Here is a 19,389-nt window from a genome sequence, read left to right on the forward strand (position 1 = left end):
TCTATTTATTTATTTTTTTGAAGCATAGTTGACTTACAGTGTTGTATTAGTTTCAGGTGTACAGGAAAGTGATTCAGTTTCATATATATATATATATATATATATATATATATATACATTCTTTTTCAGATTCTTTTCCCTAATTGGTTTTTACAAAATATTGAGTATAGTTCTCTGTGCCATACAGTAGGTCCTTGTTGGTTATCTCTTTTATATATAATAGTGTGTATATCTTGATGACTATTTTGTTATGAGAAGTATGAGAGGACTTATACTGACTCACACACTGAAATCTCGTAGGAAATACCCCTGGATGCTCCTTCAGATGTTGTATCATCTGTAATCCAGAGTCTTCTTCTCCCTGACCATGAGGCCACAGAGCACTCACCCAGATTTTCTTCCCTCTCCTTCCTTGATTGTTTATGGTGCTAACCTTACCTCACTGCAGCTTATCAGCACATCAGTGGAGCTTTCTCTATCTTGTTTCTTCAGGTTCACAGTCTGGCTCTCTGGGTTTACAGATACTGCTCAAAGTTTCACCTCCAATGTCTAAGTTATTGTGGCGTAGGCTGCAGCTGTAAGAGTTAAGTCTTCCTTGATGCTGCTTTATGCTCATTGCCTTAGCTACTGTTTTTCTTCAGCTGGGTTGGTGAGGGTCCTCTACCTTCAGCACTAGCCATGAATTATGTTGAACAAACTTCACAGTTTTGATATTCCATCTTAACTGAAGTTTATGAAATGTTATTCAAAAGTGGTAGACCAATATTTTAACCAATGTCTCTAACTTCAAATCCCTTATTAAATATCATACTGTTACAAATCAAATAACAATTAATAGCGGGCAGTTAAAAGAAGAGTGACCTCTTTCTGACAATAAAATAAGCCATGGGCTATGTGGAATAATATTCTATTCAGTAGAATCCATTTCTAAAGTAGTTAAGAGAACTGTTGACTTTATTATTCTTTTTATTTTAGATAGGAGGAATAAGCTTTAAAATAAAGTTTTGTTTTTGTTTTTTTTACTGTTCCAATGTAGTTGTATTTGTAATTTTTCTTTTTTTCTTTTTAATCAGTCATCAATTTTATACACATCACTGTATACATGTCAATCCCAATTGCCCAATTCAGCACACCACCATCCCCACCCCACCACAGTTTTCCTCCCTTGGTGTCTATACGTTTGTTCTCTACATCTGTGTCTCAACTTCTGCCCTGCAACCCGATTCAACTGTACCATTTTTCTAGGTTCCACATACATGTGTTAATATATGATATTTGTTTTTCTCTTTCTGACTTACTTCACTCTGCATGACAGTCTCTAGATCCATCCACGTCTCAACAAATGACTCAATTTCATTCCTTTTTATGGCTGAGTAATATTCCATTGTATATATGTACCACAACTTCTTTATCCATTCATCTGTCGATGGGCATTTAGGTTGCTTCCATGACCTGGCTATTGTAAATAGAGCTGCAATGAACATTGGGGTGCATTTGTCTTTTTGAATTATGGTTTTCTCTGGGTATATGCCCAGTAGTGGGATTGCTGGGTCATATGGTAATTCTATTTTTAGTTTTTTAAGGACCCTCCGTACTGTTCTCCATAGTGGCTGTATCAATTTACGTTCCCACCAACAGTGCAAGAGGGTTCCCTTTTCTCCACACCCTCTCCAGCATTTGTTGTTTGTAGATTTTCTGATGATGCCCATTCTAACTGGTGTGAGGTAATACCTCATAAAATAAAGTTTTGTAATTTGTATATTCCAGATCAAGTGAATAAATTACTTTTTTGAGATATGGAGGAACGAATGACGCCCAGTATTATGCCAAGGTGAAGGTTGGAGACACTTTACTGGCAATACATCTTAACTCTAAGCTAAGAATTTGAGGGTGGGTTGATAAAGAAACATTCAAGGATGCATAAGTGAGGGATTCAATTATAGATTACAGGGTGACATCAAAAGTATTATAAAATAACTTTTTGAGAAAATAAACTATATAAATAAAGATACCAAAAAATTAACATTGAACTTAATGAGATTTTGAGATATTGCTTAAAATGAACCATCCTGACAAGTTAATTTGTGCTGAAGGAGGTATTGATGTTTGTGATTATAAATCTTTGGAGTTTGAACAGAGAGACTATTTGGAGTCCAGACAGAATGTACCCATTGCTCATGCTTTGGGATCCCCATCAGAACAACATGTTACCAAATTGCAAATTCAGTGATCTTCATCTGGAGCTAAATTTCAATTGTTAACTGAGATCAAATAACATGTTATTTTAGCTATTCTCCCTTGGTTATTTGCATTACTGAGAACGTTTTACTTCTTCTCTCACTTATCTCTTCATTTCCTCAACTGGAAATCTTCATGTGCAACTAAGAGATAATACTTTCAGATACTTTTTAACCATATATACATATACATATCATGGCTCAAACTGTGTTCCTGATATTCTGCTCCAAAACACATCCTCTTGCAGACTTACTCATAACTTCATTCCTTTAGATGCTCAAATTGATGGCCTTATTTTCTCAATTGGCCTTTCTTTTACTTCTAAAACCCACAATTGTTCCATCAGCAAATATTTTTAGTTCTGCTTTGAAAATATATCCGGAGTTTGATCATCCTCCCTCACCCCCACCGATACCACCCTGATACAAGACACCCCTCCTGTTGATTATTACTGTAGCATCCCCTGGGACTCCTGGTCTTGCCTCCCCTGAGCAGCCAGACAAACCCTGTTTTGTTTTTTTTTTTTTAAAAGACAGGGACTTCCCTGGTGGCCCAGTGGGTAAGACCTCCCCTTCCAATGCAGGAGGTGTGGGTTTGATCCCTCGTCGGGAGCTAAGATCCCACATGCTTTGCGGCCAAAAAACCAAAACATAAAACAGAAGCAATATTGTAACAAATTCAATAAAGGCTTAAAAACTGGTCCACATCTAGGAAGAATATTAAAAATAATAGAAACAGTTCATTTCACTTCTCTACTCAAAACTCTTTATTTCATCATCATCTCACTCAAAATAAAAGGTTTCAGTTCTAACCATGACCTGATCCACTGCTGCTTCCTTGGCTTCATCCGTCCATCCCTAGCCCACTTTTAGAGACTCCAGCCACACTGGGCTCCTGTGTTAGTTTAGTTTCTTCTAGAAGAAGACTTCAAGATGGAATAAGATGGACGAGAGATTTATTGGTGGAGATTGTCAAAGATAAGCACATTAATTAAAGTGATGAAAACAGATTTTATTCAGTAACTGCTGGCAGTAGGGAAAATAGATGAGCTCCATTCAGATTTGTACAGGGGTTTTTGAACATTTTTTTAAATTACTTTTTATTGAAATATAGTTGCTTTACAATGTTGTGTTAACTTCCACTGCACAGCAAAATGAAGCAGCCATACATATACATATATTCCCTCCATTTAGGACACTACAGTGCATTAAGTAGAGTTCCCTGTGCTATACAGTATGTTCCCATCAGTTGTCTATCTTATACATAGTATCAGTAGTGTATATGTGTCAATCCCAATCTCCAAGTTCCTCCCACCCACCCCTTTCCCGCTTGGTATCCATACATTTGTTCTCTATGTCTGTGTCTCTAATTCTGCTTAGATTTTAAAGGGAGAGTAAAAGAGAGAGGAGAGCAGGTGCTCAAGAGAGTCAGAGAAGTGAAAAATCACAAAGGGTTGGTCAGTGTAAATGTGATTAGGCCAGCTGTGTTTGTTGGCCGGCAATTATTGAAGTTAAGAATCTATCACCCCACAGAACCTGGGAGGCAGAGGTCCTATTTTTTGATGATAACATTGCAAAGGAATGGCTTTCATGTCCTTGAGAAAGATGCTTCTGAGTTGTACAAGATACATAGTCACAACTGTAAGCCCTTTCCAGTAAATCTAAGAAAGGGTGATCTGGACCTATCATCAGCTGTTGGCTAGAACAAATAGTAAATGTTCCTGGCAGTGTTGAGTCTTCTCAGGCAGGCATTTTAGTAGGGGGCTGGGGTTATCCTAGAGACACACCTTATGCTGCTAGAAGTCATGCTAGGGTTTGGTCAAATCTCTTCGTGCAGGGGTTTGGACAGTGTTGATATGGGTCTGCAGAGAATTCTGCAGTTCTCAAAATGCCTGAGAATTAAGGGGAGGAAGCAGGAGTAGGTAGGCAGAGTTTTCACACCATGCTGCAGGTCTGATACAGGAGAGGAAAGAGAATTGGGTTAGAATAGTGTCAGACTCTGAGTCAGTCTAAGAAAGTTTTGGCCAGGCTGATGGGGAATCCTCACAAGTCCTCAAAGTTCTCAAAGTATAATGAAAGGAGTCCCCATCCCACAGGTCGGGGCCTGCACTCGTGCCCTCACCGTGGTCAGTCATTGGCTGGGAGCAGCCTATGGAAAGTGTGACTTCAGTGTGAACATGGCGGGAATCCAGGGGGAATGAAAGCTGGGGCTGAAGCCAACTATTGCCACCACAGCAGGAAATCCAACCATGGTGTTTTTGCGGCCGCCGCACCGTCTTACTGTCACTTGAGCACTCCAGGGCCCTTCCTCTCCCCCTGCTTTCCTCTGTATGGAACACTCTCGTGTTAACATCCACAGAGCCCTTTCACGTTGGGGAGGACTCAGGCTGTACTCAAAATCCCCCATTCAGGGAAGCCTCCCAATCCACCCTGTCTCAAGTGTTACCCACTGACATTTTATATACCACTTCCTTGATGTATTTTTTCTTCCTGAGCACTTATTACCATTTAACATATCTTATATTTTATTGTTTATTGTTTGTCTCACCCCAGCTAGAAAGTAAAGAATTTGTGTTTTGATTGTGTCTATATTCCCAGCAGCTAGAATAGTATTAGAAACATAGTAGGTGCTTAATAAATGTCTGTAAAGTAATCTCATTTTAATAAAAGCAATGTGACAATAGACTTTTCACCTCAGAATATTCTAGCCTTTCTTCTGTAGCTTGGGAAAAGTGAAGTGATGTCTTCTCATAGATCTCAAGCAGTGCTGGCACTAGGGTTATTTACAGGTTATTTACTTTTTGGCTGTGTCCAAGGTTGGGTTTTTTATTCTACATTTTTAATCTTCAATGCCTCACCGATAAAGCAAGTACTAACCTCCCTCTTGGTGAAACAACTAAGTATCAGATAATTTCTAGAATTGAGACCGTCTTGGGAAACCACCTGAAAATCCAAAACGTACTTCGGCTAGGGATCTCATTTTAGGATTATTCCAGGATTTGTCTTCTTCCTCTGATATGGGATCAGATGCGGGGTGGGGAAGGTAGTTTCAGGATGCTTGCTCCGTTTTACAATTAGTTTGCACTTCTAGGTTTGCTAGACTTTGCACAACCTAGTTTGCTAAGTTGTTAAAAACAAAACAAAACCTACAGAGACCTGAGCAATTATTCCATATACTCTATATTTTATGTCCATTGCTGCTTACTACTTTAGGATCTGTTAATGTTCAACATCAAGGTACAAACTATTGTTCCATCTGGGATTTAGAGAATACTCACATGGCTGACTGGCCAAGATAATTGATGGGAATGAAAAAAACAATCCCAGAACAGTTGGAAGAATTCTTTTTCTTCTTCCTAATTTACAGAATGAAAGACACAGAGAGGAAATGATCTCTGCCAGATGAATGAAGATTAGACAATGACTTCTGGAAGACAATATTTCTCTTTAAGATTTTATTTTCAACTTCCGAACTAGAACTGAACCAAGACAATAAAGTAAGTTTGACATGTATACTGCCAGTCTGTTTATGAATCCCAGTTTTATCACAACACAAATAGATAAATAATAGAAGCCCATAATGCTTGTCTCTGAAATTGTAGTTAAACTGAAGCTCAGTATGCAGGAAACAAAAGATGAATGGTCTTTCATAAACATGTTTTTATAACATAATCTGCTCATATAAACAACTGGCAGTTCATCCTTTGGGGATTCTTTTTAGCCAGGTTTTTCAAAGCTTCAGTGAATGGATTGAGTTTCAGAATTATTTCCCAACTTCGTGCTGTTTGGAGGAAACATCTGTTTACTGTATGTAAATGAACAGGACATTCTGTTCTTTTAGGGACTCAAGAAAGAGCCCTTAAAATAGGCCAGTTTGGCAAATAAGGAAATAGAGTCTCTTCAAAGGACTACAAATAAAGTCTAGCGAGAGAGATTGTAAAGATAGCAGTTATTTTTTTTTTTCTCTTAAAAGTTTCTGTATTTGGATCCAACCAGGAATGGCTATTTCCCTTTGATTAAAAACCTGTGTAGAGCTTTTGGCTCTCTTCTTGCTTCTTCTTCCCTTCTCTTTTGGTCATCAGACAGACTGAAGGCAGAAAACAGATTTGCCTCATGGAAGAAGTGTACAGCAGACAGCGAGGAGAGACGAGACAGTAAATCTTAGTTCGGTTAATACTTCCACATGTCTGGCAAATACCCTTGGAAGGACAGGAGTCCAGACAGTTTGAAGCAGGTACCTCAGCATGTGCCTTCCTTTCATATTCTATTCAGCCTCTTGCCCCAAATTGATGTGCTCGTCTTGTACATACTAATTTTGCCTGAGCTGAGCTTGGCCTGAGGGCAAAAGGCCATCCTTCTGTAGTGCTGGCTGGAGAGAGCATGAATAATGCTGCGAGTCAGTCGGATACAACTCCTGTGCAAAGACAAACAAGGGAAGTCTCACCTTACAAATGAATGTGGTTTTATAACTCTGCGGGAACTGGTTGCTTTCTTAAATTCTAACTCTTAGCAGAAAACTAAAAATTAACATCATAGTGATCCCTAAGAATTTTGGGGTTTATTCATTATCCTAAGTATCTCAGTTACTTTTTAATATTTAAAATATAAGTATCTCTGTGTATTGAACAGAATATAGCCACTGTTTTTATACAACAAATATAATGCACTGTTGATATGAAAAATTTATGACGCTTTTTCCAACAAATACTACTGAGATCTAATTAATACCTCCCCATTTTTTTTCCACTTCAAAAGACAGTTTAGGTAGCCATGTCTTAGCATGAGGTTTTACTTATGGTTTCCTTTAAACTAGAGGTAATACATTTTATTGGTACTCTGTCTATTTTATGAATATTTCTAATAAATGTCTCTTGTTCTTCTCTTCCTGCTCTTTCGTGTTCTTCTGACCCTTAGCAATAATTTTATTTAAAACAGTCTATGTGTAGAGCCCTGCTTTTAAGTTTCTGGCTTTACCTCATTTCTCTGTGATTGAGATGAGTATACATACAGGGGTGATGGAAATCTCCCCAAATTATATATTTTTTCAATACCGATAAACTTGGAAGAGCTCTACTTTGTTTTTGAAACCAAATACCAGCACACTTAAATAAATTGAACTTGGGTCTTGCTTTTTATAGTTTTTAGTTTTCCTTTTGAATCTCCTCTCTGAAGGAACTATGTGAATGATCTTAAAACAATGCAGATATCAATGACGAAACCAGAAGGATGAACATGTGCGCAAAATAATACTGTACATGTATCCCCTCACCTCAAACAACAAAAGAAGGTAGAACTTGGATAGAGAGGGAGAAGGGGAAATGGTTGGTGCACAGCTGCCTTTAAGTGTGTGTATGTGTGCATTTAGATTTTTTTGCTTCAAACTTCTGCTGTGACCACTGGCTACCCAGAAGTATTGGGGAAAAAATTATTGTCTTTCTTTGCCCATCAGGAAATACCTGCCAATTTTGACTACATAGGACTAAGAAGACCAGAGTTAAAAGTGCCACTGTCTTTGTTTCAACTGCCATAGTCTTGTTGTCAACAAGTGGCACTTTGTTATCAGAGCCTGGACCTGGGTCTTTATCTTTGTCTCCCTTTCTAGAATTCATGTTCTTACCCATCTCATTCAGTTCTATCTGATGACTTGAATGCAGATCTACACATCTTTATGAAGAGTTAACTTCGTGCATATTTCCACTTTTTATTCAGAATTTTGAAGGTTGATCTTGACACTCTCCTTTAGAATTTACCTCCATCCTGGGGCCACTTGGCTTTTATAACTGATGACATGTTGATGCCAGCCCGTTTAAATAATATTTTCTTTCTACCTCTCAATTTTCTGTTTTACAACACTGTAGGGCTCTCTGAGTCAGAGCCCATTGATTTTTCGACTTTATGAACTTACTCTTCCCTGTTAACTGATGTAATAGTAAAATTCTTTGCTTTAACATCTTGCTTATGTGGCATTCTCATCAGTCTTATAGATCTTTCTGACCTATTTTGTTACCTAGCACAGATAGCAGGGTGTGTTCTGTGAACAGGAAAAGATCAAACTGACTTCAGTAGCATACTATGCAGAGGACTAACGGTGAATATGATTAGTTTAGTGCAATAACTTCAACCAAACTGGGGTGAGTCTTGAATGCCAGGCTTAGAAGTCCAAATTTTATTCTGCAGGAAATAAGGACAACAGCATGAAACCAAAGTTTTAGGAAGACTGACTTATCTGTCTGACACTGAAGAGCAACGTAACACATGGGAGAGATCAGGATAAATATCAGGTCATTTAAGTCCTAGTTCATATTCCCTAAACGTGATTCTTTTTAAAATTTTTTTTTATAAATTTATTTTATTTTTTATTTATTTTATTTTTGGCTGTATTGGGTCTTCGTTGCTGTGCGTCGGTTTTCTCTAGTTGCAGTGAGCGAGGGCTACTCTTCATTGAGGTGCGCGGGCTTCTCATTGTGGTGGCTTTTCTTTGTTGTGGAGCACGGGCTCTAGGTGCGTGGCCTTCAGTAGTTGTGGCTCTCAGGCTCTAGAGCGCAGGCTCAGTAGTTGTGGTGCATAGGCTTAGCTACTCCGTGGCATGTGGGATCTTCCCAGATCAGGGATCGAACCCGTGTTCCCTACTTTGGCAGGCGGATTCTTAACCACTGTGCCACCAGGGAGGAGGTCCCCCTGAATGTGATTTTGAGGAAGACATTTCTGTTGTTTTAGTGCCCTAATCTCTAAAATTAAGAGTTTGAATCAGATTTGTTTCTGCGGTCTTTTAAGAATCCAGTAACTGTATTGTATTTTATCCGCAGTAAAGTCACAATAGAAATAATGAAACCCATGATTTCAACTGAACAGAAAGGTCGTGTAAGTAAACAACGAGGTTGGAGGAAGAGCAGGAGAAAAATCTTAAGAGAAAAAACGTCGAGAAAAACGTAAAACCCATTGTGTTGAAACACTTTGTCTATGGACTTCCCTGATGTAATAATTTCCGCACCAGATTCATCATCTCTAAGTTGGTTTAACTTTGGGGGAATTTTATAAGCAAAAACCAATGCACTATTGTAGGAACAGTGACTACTCACAATAGCTTTTTCAAGGATGAGTCACTATAATTACAGGTCCCACGAGCATATGGCTGAATTTGAGCTGCAGAATATGAGTTTTCTCACTGATCAAGGATGCATTTTGGTAATTGCTGGGAACTATATAATTTCTGAAATTATTATTTTTTGTTTGTTTGTTACCATTAGCAGATATTAAAAAAAGAACCTCACTATGTGACCTTGGGTGAATTACTTACATTGTTTAATTCCTCATTTAACACAAGACATTTTAGACTAAAACATTTCTTATAGTATTATAGTGTTATAAATACTAAATAGAGACAGTTGCTTTCACATATCATAAAAATGTAACTTTTTCAATGAATAATCTGATCTTTAATGTTGACTATCCAGCCTTTATTTATCCAGTAAAAGGATTTGAGAAAGTGCTCCCTCTTACGAGGCTTTATCACTTAAAAGACAAAGATAGGCAAAGGTCAGTCGCCTTCTTCTAATATCAGTAAGTGAGGATTTCCCCTTTTCTGAGTCTTATTTTTAAATGTGTATATCTAATATCATTCTTTTTAGAGGACATATTCTACTGCTTAATTGTAGAAATATCTGATTTTAGAAGGGACTAGCTGTGGAGTTTCACCTACATGAAATGGGGGTTATCTTCTGATGACTACCTTAAAACATCCCTTACATTATTTACAAAATACGTGTCTCATAGATATAACCCTGGGCAGTGACTCTTACACACACCGTGTTTTGAGGAACATTGTGCCAAGTTGAAAGACAAGGCAAATCTACAAGACTGAGTGTATTGATCAGGGTTCTCTAGAGAAACAGAACCAATAGCATATGTAGAGATATTTAAGAAGAGATTTATTATGGGAATTGACCTAAATCATTATGGAAGCTGACTTATGCCATGCAACCTCGAGAATTCGGAATGCTGATAGTATAAGGCAGTCCAAGTCCCAACTGATGGTGTAACTCCCAGTCTGAGACTAAAGGTCTGGAAACTGGGGTGTGGGGGAAATTGGTGTAAGTCTCATAGTCCAAAGGCCTGAGAACAAGGAGCTCTGACGCCCAAGGGCAGGAGAAGATGGATGTCTCAGCTCAGAAGAAAAGCAAGAATTTAACCTTGGGACTTCCCCGGAGGTCCAGTGGTTAAGACTTAGCCTTCCAATGCAGGAGGTGTGGGTTCGATCCCTGGTCGGGGAGCTAAGATCCCACATGCCTCGCAGCCAAAAAACTAAAACATAAAACAGAAGCAATATTGTAACAAATTCAATAAAGACTTTAAAAATGGTCCACATCAAAAAAATCTTAAAAAAAAAAAAAGGATTTAACCTTTCTCCACCTTTGTGTTCTTTTCAGGACCTCATCAGATTGGACGATGCCTACCTGCACTGGGGAAGATGATCTTCTTTACTAAGTCATTGATTCAAATGCTAATCTCTTGCAGAAACACCCTCACAGATAAACCCAGAAATAATTTTACCAGCTATCTGGGCATCCCTTTGCCCAATCAAGTTGACTCACAAAATTAACCATCACGCTTGGCAGGTCCCTAACAGCAAGTAGGAGACACAAAAGCAAATTTACCACTAAGCTAATGAGACATAAGATACACCAACTCTCACTTGCACAAGGGACCTTCCAAGGCCCTGGACAGAACTATAACAAAAAGTATGGTTCATATGCTCCTGTACAAGTTGTTAATGTAAGATATTTACTTCCGATTGGTCAAGACTGCTGCCTCTTTCCACTTTAATTTATCCTCTTTCATATTCCACCTACTGGTGAGAAGTATTGTAATGTCCAAAGACATTTTTGGGATGTAGTTAAGGGCAAATTAAGCTGAGGTACCTATAGTTTGAGTTTGGCGCTGTGTGTTTATTATGGTTCTCAGTCGACTATTTCCTGGGTAAAGGCAAGATGTTGCAGCTATTCCAAGGGCAGAAATGGCTCTCAGGAATTCTTCCACCATCCACTGCACCAACTTACCAAGCATCTCGTTATGAACATGCCTGACCAAAGGTTGTACTGCAATGTGAATGTAAATCATGTCCCTGGCACTATGAAAAAGTAAAAAAAGGAAAGGAAACAAGACTTGAAGTCCACAGAGGCTGGAGTTAATCTGCGTAAAATCCTTCCCGTCATCAGACATGCAGAATTTTAAACGAAGGATTTGTTTCTCATTGATACCTGGTCAAAACAGAAGTTTTTCATGTCAAAAATTTTCAATAATGTAGTGTGTTTAAAAAAATACATGTATACGCATACATACACACAGAAATCACATGAAATCATCTGTAACAGGTCAATATGAGGGAAACTTGATAGAGGTTTTCTCAAATTCAACACAATAGTATACATTTTCATCATGTTAACATTAACGAGTTGCAAAGCTAAAAAGTATGTTTCCTAAAATCTCTGTAATAGAAAAAGAAACTTTGATTAATCATACTAGATAAATAAATTCCCAAGGGCTGCCATAACAAAGTACCACAAACTGGGTGACTTAAAACAATAAAAACTTATTGTCTCACATCTTTGGAGAAATTCCAGAAGTCCAAAATCACAGTGTTGGCAGGGTCACGCTCCCTCTGAAACCTCTGGGGCAAGATTTTCTCTCTGGACTCTTCTAGCATCTGGTAGCCCCAAATGTTCCTCGGCTTGGAGCAGCATCTCTCCAATCTCTGTCTCCCCCTTCACATGGTCTTATCCCTGTGTTTTTGTGTCTTCGCTTGGATACCCCTCATACTGGCTTAAGGGTCCACCCTATTCCAGTATTACCTCATCTTAATTTAACTAATTATACTTGCAACAATCCTATTTCCAAATCAGATCCCATTTTGAAATACTGGGTATTAGGAATTCAACATAATCTTTTTGGGGGGACACCATTCAATTCATAAAATAGAGAAGTGACTAATTTATCTTTTAATTCTCTCCACAGAAAAAAATGTTCCTAAATTGTCATATAAAGAGGTGATGAAAAGTACTCAGTCAAAAATATTGCCCTCCCACTCCTGCCCGCCTCCCAAAAAGATTAACAGAGGTGTATCAGGCACTTAATTAAGAAGGCAATGTTTTCAAAACTCTTTTGTGTTATTTAAAAAAAATTTTTTGAAATTTGTTGTGATTTCTTTTAGGTTCTAAGAAAATCACTTTTATACCTAATTTTTATTCCTAACTGCATATCCTTTTTTCTTATAGAAATCCCACGCATTCAGACATTATGAGATTCAAGTCAAACAAAACTTGGATCTACCTCTAGGGGTCAGTACTTCGTTCCTATTTGCATCGGGTGTCTCCACGTTATAATGCTTCCATGGTCTTAATGCTTGGGGCATGAGGTGCTGGGTCCTGCCGTGCCTGCACTCATAGACCTGCCATGGCTGGCTTCTACTTCACCACATGAAAAGCTGAGGTCTTTACAAGGTTACGTTATCTATCTTCCTCCCAATTCCTATCACCTTCTTCTACCCCTTGACTCCTTCTCCCACATCTGCCCTCACCCCTGTTCTCTCTGCTTCCACATACTTACTATTCAGATAGTCTGGCCATCATGCCTCCAGGCCCCCAGCCTCGCCACGCCCTTGGCCTGGACGGCTCTGTCCCCAGTTGTGGGAGCAGTTATTGCTTTACTTCCCTTAGATTTGTGTTCAAGGGTCCACTTGTCCAAGGGGGACATTTGAGCAACCCCATACCTGACCTCCACATCAGCACACCTCGGCTCCTACACAACTCCTTTTTAGCCGTAGCACACAACACCATGGACATACTGAACATTATTAGGTTTTATCAGCGTACACATACCATGCATCGACTTGTGTAACCGGAGACTGTCTCTCACTCCCACTACTGTAAACACCACGAGGCACGTCTGTCTTGATCACTGTTATGTTGTCTTCCAGAACTGCATAATAATCAAATGCAAATTACGGGACTGATAAATACTTGTTGATGAATGAGTCATAGATTTTTGTTGCTGTTGTTAAGATTCAACCAGAAATAGAAACCTTACCTTATGTGGGTGTTAGGTTCTCAAATCAGAAAATGAGTTGAATTGAGATGTGATCTATACGGTCTAATCTCATTCTTCTAGTCATACGACACCTGATGTTGGCTGTCAATGGGCTGCTGTTTGCTCTTATTTTTCCTTTAGTGGTTTTCGGTAATATCTATTATTATTATTGTTATTATCATAATCATCATGAGTGTGTGTATGTGTGAGTTATGCCTGAAGAGAGGCTGCAGCGGAAGAGGGTCCTGGTCTTTCCTGGGAACCAGGAGTTAATTATCAGAATAAATAATTGTCACTGTTTGACCCCCAGACTCTCACAGAGAGCAGGATTATGGCCCCTCTGTGCTGCTCGTGCTCCCCAGGAGCTGTCTTGTTCAGGATTTGTGTCTGAGCTGCTCTAGCAGAAGCAGTTGTATGAGGCAGCAAGCGTCTCTAGGTGCGGCCCCTTGTTATTGGCCTATTGGCTTGAATCAGCATTAATTGCTTGGAAAATGAAGGTTCCATTTGAAGAGACACCTGCAGGGTTTCTAATGCTTGTTTTGGTACCAATTCAAGCTGCTTCCAACCATGGTTTCCAGAGAATAATTAGGCTTCAGTGCACCGTCAGTTTTCACCATCATTCATAATGCCAAGAAAGAGACATGGTGTCTATTTCTGCAAACACTTTTCATCCTGGTGGAAAGTCGTTCATCTTCTAAAGACTATGACATAAAACTGAAATGAAAATGTTTGTATGATGAACACCTAGTCTTGTGATTTTCTCAATTTTGCTTTCTGTTAAGATGGCTTTGTATCAGAAGCATGGATTTTTAATGCCTGTGAAATGAAACACGTTTTGCTTTTATTTTATTTTTACTGTGGTCAAGTTACTTAATTTTCGCTTCTTGTGCTGACCCAGTTAACTTGTGTCAGGTTGTCAGTAGTCTCTGTACTTATTTTGATCCCTTCAACTACAATTCCAAATATTAATTACCCTTCTAACATATTATTTTTGAGGGAGCCAGAGTGAGATAAGAACCTGAAAGATTGAAAGTGTACTGTATTGATTGTTCTTTTAAAAAAGGGGGTCTGCTTAGGCTGGGGGTGGGTACAGTTCTGATGTTAGCAGCACACAGCACAGAGAATGTAAGGGAAGCACTGAATGAATCCTAGAATACACATAAGGTATTTTGTTTATTTTGATTTCTGTTTATTTTGATTATGTTCTAAAAATACTTTTTAAAAAGTATTTATTCCTTTTAAGAATGATCGGTCCTATAGCAGAAAATTAAAAACCAAAAAAATGCCTTTTAGGAGTTGCTAAAAAGTTTTAAAAATTCTTATAGTTTCTAATGTGGAACCACTGTGTTCTAGGCTGGACTAACCAGTTAGGAAGGGGGTGACATGTCCCCAAGAAGGCTCTCCTGATTTGGGGGCAGGAAATGGTCACCAGATTGGTTGGGATCCAAATCTCATGCAGCATGAATTTTTTTTTTTCTTTTCTGTTTTCAGTGTGGAAAAGGAAAAGAACAAGAAAAATGGAAGCATAGTGATTTTAAGAGGCAAATGCTTTAAACACTTCCTAGAATTATCGATCCTATTCATTCTCTGTTAGGAAAAATTGTCCAACAAAGTTAGAAAGAACAAAACAGTATCTGGTAAAACCATAGACACACATCAGTGTAAACACTGAAGAAAAGAAAATAGCTGACAACTCAGATCCAGGAGATCTGAGATGGATGGAAGTGTGCCTTTATAGCAGGCGTAGATAAGCACTGTTGTGAAAGGGGTGGGGATGGCAAAGGAGAACCTTCAAGATGCCTCAACAGGCTATGCTTTCTTGGGCACCTCAGTTTCAGGAAAGAATTCATAAGGAAGAGTCAAGGATTAGGACACTGATTCCATACACCTATCTGTGCCTGTGCCGACCTTGGAGAGTCTTGTGTAAACTCAGGACATACACCCAGTGTTAAGAACCCCCGTTCTAGAAGCATTATGTCACCTGTTTGATAAAAGCCCAGGTAGTCATTTAACTGGCTTTAGGCTTTGATCTAGTCTCCATCTAGTCTAGATCTGAGATAATAAGTAATATACTGACATCAGTGAGAGGGAGTGATAACCACCCCTCAGGGCTGTGGGGAAGCTTAAGAAAGATAACTCATATCATACATTTCGCACAGTGCTGGGCACAGCTGAGTGTTCAATAAATGGTCATTAGAACAAACAACAAACAAAACTGTACCTATAGACAGACACACAGGTACACACACATATTTGGGTGTGTGTCTATAGATACATAAATTCTTATCTTGAAAAGCATATGTTATGAATCAGAGGCAGTCCGACATACATGCCATTTTACATTCACTCATACTTTCTAACTCAAGGATCCCAGAATATAGACTGCAGTTTTGCAAAATTACACTGATATTCTTTTGATCTGTGCCTATTTTGTAAAACAAATCCTTGTAGGGACCCATAACCCTTTGAATGTTTTTTCACAATCAGCATCTTCTCTACCTACAGATCACCAAGAGGAAACAGCACAAACATGCCCTGTCTTTCATACATATGCAAGCACAGTCTTTTCAACTTATTACGCAGTGTGTAATACCAGCAACGTTCGACTGGAGATGGTTCTCATTACAAATATTTCAGATAGCCAGCAATGATAATAAAAACATATACTTTAGAAAAAATACATTCAGATGCAAGGTTCATCTGTGTCAACATGACTGTCTTACCCAGCTGCCTAATTTTAATGTGATAAAAGTTCTCTGCAGCGTTGAAGGATGGTAGAACATGCAAAACAAAGTGTCATGAGAGAAGGTCATCCTTGTTTTCTTTGTGTCGACTGTTTCCAAGTTGTGTGTCTGGCTTGCATGCCCCTAACATCTCCTAAGATCTTCAAGACTTGGGATGCTGTTGGAGTATCATTTTCATCTGTGGCCTAAAGCCACCTTGAGAATTATGCATGCACTATCATCGTCAAGCTGAGGCTGCTCTCAGAGAACCATGTTCCCACAAGTTGCTTTTAGATAAAATCACAGCTTTTGGAGCTGGAGGGGACCTCAAGGATGCCTGCTTCCAAGCAAGGATATCTTCAACTTCATCATAAAGCCTAATCAACTGAGGCTCTAAGGAGCCATGACAACTAAGTGTAATGTGCTGTCCTGGGTGAAACCTAAAGTGGAAAAATAAACACAAAGAATAAAACATAAAAATGAACAGAATCAAAACTAAGGGAATCTGAGAAAGTATGGACTTGAGTTAATAAGAATATAAATGACCCTTGAACGAAGCAAGGGTTAGGGATGCCGCCTCCCACACAGTGAAAAAGCCACGTACTGCTATCTCTGTCTCAAAAAGAAAGGAATTGATAAATGACTAACCCAAGGGCAGGAAGCTGAAACAGTTTGGATAAAAGCAGGACTCAAACCCTAGTTTTTTCAGATTCCACGTTTGTGATCACTAATCAAACACAAACTTTTCCACACACTTAATTTAAAGATCTGTAAAATGAAAATACAGGTACTATATTTATTGAAAAAAATCTATGTATAAGCAGACCTGCAGAGTTCAAACCATGTTGTTCAAGAGTCAACTGTATATCCATATTGGTTCAATAATTGTGACAAATGTACCACATTAATGTGAGATGCTAATAGTAGGGGACACTGTGTGTGGGGTGCATAGGAACTCTGTACTATCTGCCCATTTTTTCTGTAAATCTAAAACTCTCCTAAAATAAAATGTTTATTAAAAAAAAAAAACACATTACTCATTTCTGTATTCAGAAAAGGAATTACAAAACTGACCTTTTATTCTGATTGGTTATGGTCACTTTCATGTTACAAATGCTTAAAATATCAAATGTGCAAATTCCTTGCTTTGCAGTCTGTAATCTCCATCCCTGCTGAAATTATTGATATGTCTGGCCAGAAGGCAAACAGGATCAGCTCTGGGCTGACCACACCCAGGACTGTGTCTATGCCCAGGCCCCTGGCATCTGAGGGAAGTGTCTTAACTAAAGATTCTCACACCCTACCAGCTACCAGGTCCATTGCTGCCATGACTCCCTGACCAATAAGCCTCAGCTGGTTTTCCCTAAAACGTGGGCTCCTCATGGGAGTGGGGAAGCCTCCATGGGGGTGGGGGGTCATTTGGACAGGCTGCTCCCTTGGGTGCAAGGAAAGCTACAAGGACTTGGATAATTCTCCTTGTCTCCACATCACTGAACCTGAACTTGCATGTCACCTATTGTCAGGAAATCCTACAACACTACACTGTAAGATGTATGCTCCAGGTGACAATGGAAAGTAGGGGATCTTCTAGCAGAGGAAGCAGAGACCAAGAGCGAGGAAGTGGCTTGTCCCAGGTCACAAAGTCAGCCAGTCCAGAGCTGGAAGCAGAACACAGGTGTCCAGATAACTCCAATGCTGGGGAAGTAACACCCAGAAGCTCTTATTTTAAAACAGACGTGTAAAATTGACAGTTATGGAAAAGTGGAGAATCGTTGGCTATTTTTGCTTCTTTTATTGTTCCAGAAAACTAATGAATTACTTTTTCAGATGCCAAGTTAAATCCTCTTGGACTATCAGTTAAAATTTCCTTAAGCTCAGAATTATTTGGGGAAAAAAATGACAGCTGGTTTTTCTGTTGATGGTATGTTTTCCAATTTATTCAGCTGCCTGAAGTCTATATAATCCATAAGTCAAATAGGAAATTGTAATTGAAATTAGAAAAGGTTTTGAACTAAATGCTAATGAATATTTGACATATTAAAGTGTATGGAATGCAGCTAAAGCAGGGATTAGAGATAAATTTATAGCTTTAAGTGTTTTTTTAGTAGTCTTGTTTTCCTGAAATATTTTACAGTGTTATCACTCACACTTGGTTTATCGATGTCCCTACATATGTCTGTTTTCCTCTCTAACGTTCATTTCTCAAATTAAATTTCCAAGAATACTACACTCAGGTAATAATAATGAACCAGAAGCTTAAGAGTTGGTTGAGCAATGAAATACAGGTTAAAGTAAGTATTATTTTTCTTATACTGTGCTATTTCTGATAGTTTTTGTAAGTACACACATATAATTAAGAAACAAGATTATCATTGTCTAAAAACACAGAATAGATTTGACTTAACCTGAAATAATGGAACAAGGCAATTTATTATTGCACAGTTTTACAGAAGAGTCTTATGAGGTTTTGTCATGGTTCCTTAAGTTAAATATATTTGAATTTCCATGGTTGCCCTAGAGATGCCAATTAAATTCTCCTAAGTATTGTGTCTATCATTTGGGTACTGTCCTCAACAGTTGACACTTACAAGCATTTATTTAAAAAGCAATAGCAATAACAAAAGCAATAGCAATATTCAACTTACAAACACTATTTTCTACAACTTTAAAATATTAAAAACTACCTAGGTCGTAAATATTTATCTTAGGAAATTGGAAAATACACACAAGAAAAGAAGCCATCTCTAATTCCATCACACAAAGATAATTACCTTCAATAATTTGCTTTGCATATTCCAGGTTTTATACATATTTATATTAATTTTTATCAAAGCAACAGATAAACTATTTAGTATAAAATGCTTTATACTAAAAGCAGATAAAGCATGGATGTAGAGAAGAAACTTATGGAGACCAAGGGGGTAAAGCAGTGGAGGGGGGGCGAGGTGGGATGAATTGGGAGATTGGGATTGACATATATACGCTAATGTGTATAAAATTGGTAACTAATAAGAGCCTGCTGTATAGCACAGGGAACTCCACTTCGCTGTACAGTAGAAACTAACACAACATTGTAAAACAACTATTCCTCAATAAAAATAAATAAATAAAATGAAATGCTTTAAAGTGGCACTTTAGTTAGAATGTGACTTAAAGAAATACCTAGGTACAAATTGTTATTGTGTCGCTAAACACTAAACCCAAATGTTATCCACTAAGGTTTCATTAAACTTTTCTACTTCAAGTGAAATTTTACATATCAGAGTTCTTGACTGCAAACAGTTAAGCGTAAACTTAATATATTGCTAGTCTATTAGGAACTACTGAGATGGAGAACCAGACTTGAA

General features: G+C 38.3%; 1 long non-coding RNA gene across 1 annotated transcript; it reads right to left on the reverse strand.

Moving 5' to 3' along the window:
• Nucleotides 1-1,048: 1,048 nt before the first annotated feature.
• LOC309630714 lies at nt 1,049-18,954 on the reverse strand. Its single transcript, XR_014245898.1, has 2 exons — nt 13,112-18,954; nt 1,049-11,494 (listed from the first exon to the last, which is right to left on the reverse strand). It is a non-coding gene; the product is annotated as an uncharacterized lncRNA (long non-coding RNA).
• Nucleotides 18,955-19,389: the final 435 nt, after the last annotated feature.

The sequence above is a fragment of the Balaenoptera borealis genome (genome assembly GCF_965194805.1).
Source record: "Balaenoptera borealis genome assembly, chromosome: 6".
In the NCBI taxonomy this organism is placed as follows: Eukaryota; Metazoa; Chordata; class Mammalia; order Artiodactyla; family Balaenopteridae; genus Balaenoptera; species Balaenoptera borealis.